The sequence below is a fragment of the Leuresthes tenuis genome, unplaced genomic scaffold, assembly GCF_036924035.1.
Source record: "Leuresthes tenuis unplaced genomic scaffold, fLeuTen1.0.hap1 SCAF_6, whole genome shotgun sequence".
Taxonomy (NCBI): domain Eukaryota; kingdom Metazoa; phylum Chordata; class Actinopteri; order Atheriniformes; family Atherinopsidae; genus Leuresthes; species Leuresthes tenuis.
Genome location: NW_027325360.1, coordinates 37,174,039 through 37,179,346, shown reverse-complemented (window position 1 = coordinate 37,179,346; position 5,308 = coordinate 37,174,039). Strand labels below are relative to the sequence as shown.

The window sequence follows — 5,308 nt, the reverse complement described above, 5'->3', positions numbered from 1 at the left end:
CTAACAGAGCACTTCGCTCCCAAACTGCAGGTTTACTTGTTGTTCCCAGAGTTTCTAAAAGTAGAATGGGAGGTAGAGCCTTCAGTTATCAGGCCCCTCTCTTGTGGAATAAGCTGCCAGTAAATGTCCGGGAAGCAGACACCCTTTCCACTTTTAAGATTAGGCTTAAAACTTTTCTTTTCGATAAAGCTTATAGTTAGGGATGGCTCAGGTAATCCTGAAACATCCCATAGTTAAGCTGCTATAGGCTTAGACTGCTGGGGGACCTCATCTGTCACACCTTTCCTCACTTTGCTCTCTTTTTCCCCCTGATTAATTTCACAATTGATTTTATGTACATTATTGTGATTATTAACCTATGTTTCCCTGTTCCAACAGATATCCTTTGAATGGCGTTATGGTGTTTTTCCCCCCTCTTTTCCCTCTTTTCTGTCTTCTCAAACCCCAGCTGGTCGAGGCGGATGGCCACCCTTCCTGAGTCTGGTTCTGCCAGAGGTTTCTTCCTGTTCAAAGGGAGTCGTTCCTTTCCACAGTTGCCACAGGCACGCTCAGGACGGGAGATTGGACTGAAGACACGTTTCGGTGCAATCTGTTGGTTTCCTTAGCTAGGATATAAATTTTTTGAATTGGCTCTATAAGAATTAATTGGATCATGATTACAATGAATTGAATTCCAATTGGCTTGAATTGGACTATATTACTTAAGTGCCTTGAGATGACAATTGTTGTAATCTGGCGCTATATAAATAAAATTGAATTGAATTGAATTGAACATTGTTCTTCTTCAGTAGAGAGAGTGCACGAGAGCTCAAGGAACAGGCCATAGAGCCGCTGTCAAGCATGGCTTGAAGTTTTACAGTATCTTGGATCATCACAGCAGTGTGAAAGAGGTCATCAGTTGCAGACAGTCTTTGTGTATTTTGAATAATCACAGTGGAGTTATCACCTGCTAAGAAGCAGCACCGCGAGTATACTGACTGCAAAACGTTCACAGCCTGGCTGGGTTGCAGGCTTCCAGCTGGGTGGGGAGATTGACGCTGCTGGAGGCGCTTCTTCCGGTGGTGTTCATCCAACCTCACCTGAACATCTGTGGCAGTCCACTCCTCCAGGGGCTTGCAGCCAAAGACTAGGGACAACTCAGTATCCGGGCAGTGAATGATAAACATGACTGTCACTTCACGAGAAGGATTGTCGAGAGTTTTTCCTTGTCCCTTTAATCCATCTACAGCAGTGTCAATGGCTTTGTTGAGCCGAATCCAATAGTCAACAGCAGTCTCAGTGGGCCGTGGCTTTGTATCATAAAAGTCCGCGAGAGGCATAAAAGAGGTCACAGAGTCACTGAAGTGCTGCCTAAGTATGTCAAACACAGGTTGAGGGCCTGACTTCAAGTCCAAGGAGGGTCGACTGCAAAGCCCAATGGTCACCACATCACGTGCCCTCCCCCTTAGCTTGCTCAAAACTTCATCCACCTGGTAACAAAGCTCAATGTCCCTCTTACAGAGGTAAAGCCTCATAGCTTACTCCCACTCAGAGACTGAAATCCTATCATTGTTATCTCCCCTGAAAGGATGCGGCTCATAACTATCATGGTTAATTGTAAAGTTAACCTTAGAAAAGCTGTGGTTAACTGAGTCATATTAGCATCATTAGCTGGGATGGACTTAAGACATGAAACAATGTTCTCACCTATACTAGTCCCTATCTGTTTCACCAGGTCACTGAGAACATGGACATCTCGACCAGAAAGTGCAGACTCGCCATCCACCCCAGCATCTGCAGTGGCACATGCACTCCCAGGACGATTGTGAGGAGTAGATGTAATGTGTCTGTCTTCACTAAGCCCACCCAGGGTAGGAAACTGACTGAACCACAGTTTAGAACCTCTACCAACATTTGACACATAATGTTCATCCATGTTCATGAAAAAAAAAAAATATATATATATAGAAATACACAGATAAGAGTCTGTTACCCTATGCAGCTTTAAAAATCAACCATTCACATCAATATACCAATAGCATGTTCAATATTACAACCACAATGAAACTGAATTTTTTTTTATTTTAATTTTTTTTTTACTGGGACACAGATAGGCCACCATACAAGACAGAAAACACAGTCCAAAAACGGGCTCTATGCTACAACCGGACTCACGATACCAAGGGGAGTGAATAAAGCACCACGGGACGAGTCGAACTTGCGGGGTCACCATGGCAACCACAAATGATGCACCCTCGTAGTTTTTAATCCGGGTCACGGCACCATTGTAGCGGTTATTTTACTCTCTCGTTGCGTTGTGTATTTCACAGAAAAAGGTCTTCACTGTTGGCAACTTGCCGTTTATTTTGGGCATTTGGTAGGAGATTAACACAAGCAGTCGCAGTTCCCTCACACACAATAAACATCAGGGATACAGCAAGGTCCGACTGCTCATTTAGTACTAAAATAAACCGAATAACTTAACACATGTAATGTACCTGGTAGGAGATTAACACAATCAGTCGTAGTACCCTCACACACAATAAACATCTGAAAAAGTCAAATGAAAAGAAAGTGCAAGTTAGCTAACAACATGCGCACTAGCATATAAAACGTGGAGCTCACACTCGTGCACCTACCAGGGATACAGCAAGGTCCGACTGCTGCTCTCCCCCAGGATGCACGACCTTACCCCACAGGGGTGTTGCATTCAAATACCATAGGACGAATATGTTTGTGTTGTGTGATGAGTCTTTTTGTTTTATGGCAAGTGGAATCACACTACACCTCAACTCCGTTACACTCACATTGCACAGATAACACACCTGATGATTATGCACACGCTTTGTGGTTTTGTGCGCCTGTCCAGAAGTTCTGGCTTGAAGTCTGTGAGGACCTATCAACATGGCTAAAGTATAGCATCCCTGCATGCCCCACACTGTGCATACTGGGTGACTTAGACAACATCAACATGGAAATGAACTCAGCACACATTATGTATCGCAAAGAAAACTATTCTCATGAACTGGAAAGCGAAGAACAATCTGTGTATTAACCAGTTTAGAAATGTTCTTTTAGATTATATTAGCATCAAAACAATGTCTGCCTCCTCAAAACATCAATTGGTATCAACACCGTATTGAGGCTTTGTTCTGACCGCTCATTCGGTGTCGCGTTTCTTTCAAGCAATTCTCCCGGTTAGCCCGAACTCGGCTCGCTCCCAGAGCCGTGTTAAAGTCGACTTTGCATTCACTCTCTTTTCTCAGCAGACTAAAAGAAAGTTTCATCTTGGGCTCCCTGAAACTTCCATCCTGCACCGCTGTTTGCTTTTTCATAAGAGCAGAGAAGAGCGCACCGTTCCCAGTGGCACTGCAGTACTGGGTCGATGCTTGGAATGAACGGAGCAAGCTCCTTTTTCAACTCCTATTGCTAAAAATCCATTTAATATGTAGTCCTCGTATATAGGACATATCAGATATTAAACTGATAAGAACAGATACTACACTTGATCTTAGCCAAAAGGCCGAGAAGCGATAACTGTCCACTGGTTCACGTCCGAGGGCCCTTCCTGGCACAATGCGCATTTGTAGCGGTGTTCTTTTTATGGCCATAGGTGGCCAAAGTGTCACTTTGCACCTCCGCCCACCCGCTGCACTGAGCACTCTTCAGCCCTTTTAAATGGTTTAACTTTGCACTCCCGCACGCTCCAGCGGGCACCATTCAAGCAACAACTTTGCACTCCAGCTTCGAACATCGGCACAGTCACAACAAGTAAGGCGACTCTACTCAGGGAAGTCACTCTGCATAGTAACAAGATTTCTTTTGCACAGACAGAAAGGGCTTCACCCGCAAAGGTAAAGCCTGCCAAAAATAGAAACAACTCATTAGTGCTGCTGTCCACGGAAGTCTTTAGTAAAAGGCGAAAGACTTGTACGTTATGAAGAGAAACCAGAGTACGATTATCCGTCACTGCGGGAGCAGGGCATCAGGCTAGTTGGCATAGCCACCTTCCCCATGGTGAGCTTTGCTTGGTTGAGACGCTTGCTCCCCCCCTTTGCTCCTCGGCTGACCAAGTAGGAACAATCGGTCCCTATTCGATGGCTGCCTTGTCTTTTACTCTCTGCAAAAGACAAGGCAGCCACAAACACCACGGGAACAACATATTGAGGCTTTGTTCTGACCGCTCATTCGGTGTCGCTTTTCTTTCAAGCACTTCTCCCGGTTAGCCCGCACTCGGCTCGCTCCCAGAGCCGTGTTAAAGTCTACTTCGCATTCACTCTCTTTTCTCAGTAGACTCTTGGGATTTTATCTATAAAATGAATTCCTTCACTCAAACTATGTTAAAACTGCTTTGTCGTTCATATTTACCATGTCTAGAAAGATTTCAACAAAAAAAACAACGTTGTACTTTGCAGTAAAAGAAAGAGCAAATCTAAAGTTTCAGGAATCCGAGAATAAGCTTACTTTCATGAGTTCTTCACGATTTCGGATTTTGCTATAAAATTAATTCCTTCACTCAAACTAAATTTAAACTGCTAAACCGCTAATCTTTTACATGTAAGGCAGATGTCAAATTCACCGAAATAGGATCTAAGCTGTAGCAGCAATCGAGCTGTAGCAGCTTCGGTAAAAGAGTATAAGTTGAAGAGTTTGTGAATAAAGGTGTGCGCACACATAGTGAGCTGTAGGAAAATAGGCAGGGAGCAATGCCAGCTGAGGTATATGTTCTTGTATGTGGTCTGACTGTTTGATTTGAATGTGTTGTGTAAGTGTCCTGTTGAATGTTACATGTTTGGGCTTTGACACGCTTCACTGTGGTTGTTAACTGTGTGGTGTGTCCTGAAATGTTATATGTTTGTGCTGTGTGACATGCTTAATGCTTGTCAGTAGCTACCCACTTATTCATATATAGCAACTGACAACATAAGAAGTCCGGACATACTTTGATAGTAGTTGTAGAAGTATCCTTTTTGATAATAGATAAACTAATTCATAGTGATAGAACAGTAGATGAACAGGTGCCTGTACATGTCTCACAAAAATAAAATGGGTGTATGATTGCTGACGGCAGAGCAATACTGCCAAACTTATGAGTTCTTGTGGCAAACTTGATTCAGTGTCTTGATGTGTACACGCTGTTTCGCTGACTTGATTGTCAAAAGAAACAAAGTTTGTTTGATAAGATCCGACCATTTTATTACGGGAGGATCAGTATATATGGATTCTGATGTGACTGATAAACCCATTCGTATCTTAAGCATAATCTAATACGTGAGACAACGCCCTGGCACACAATCAAAAAAAAAAAAGAGAGAGCGGTTTTGTGTTC

The 5,308-nt window shown here is 43.4% G+C and overlaps 2 non-coding genes across 2 annotated transcripts; both read right to left on the bottom strand.

Moving 5' to 3' along the window:
- Positions 1-3,323: 3,323 nt before the first annotated feature.
- On the bottom strand, positions 3,324-3,514 carry LOC140310382 (U2 spliceosomal RNA). Its single transcript, XR_011916459.1, has one exon. It is a non-coding gene; the product is annotated as a U2 spliceosomal RNA (small nuclear RNA).
- A 308-nt stretch (positions 3,515-3,822) lies between these two features.
- LOC140310516 (U5 spliceosomal RNA) lies at positions 3,823-3,936 on the bottom strand. Its single transcript, XR_011916577.1, has one exon. It is a non-coding gene; the product is annotated as a U5 spliceosomal RNA (small nuclear RNA).
- Positions 3,937-5,308: the final 1,372 nt, after the last annotated feature.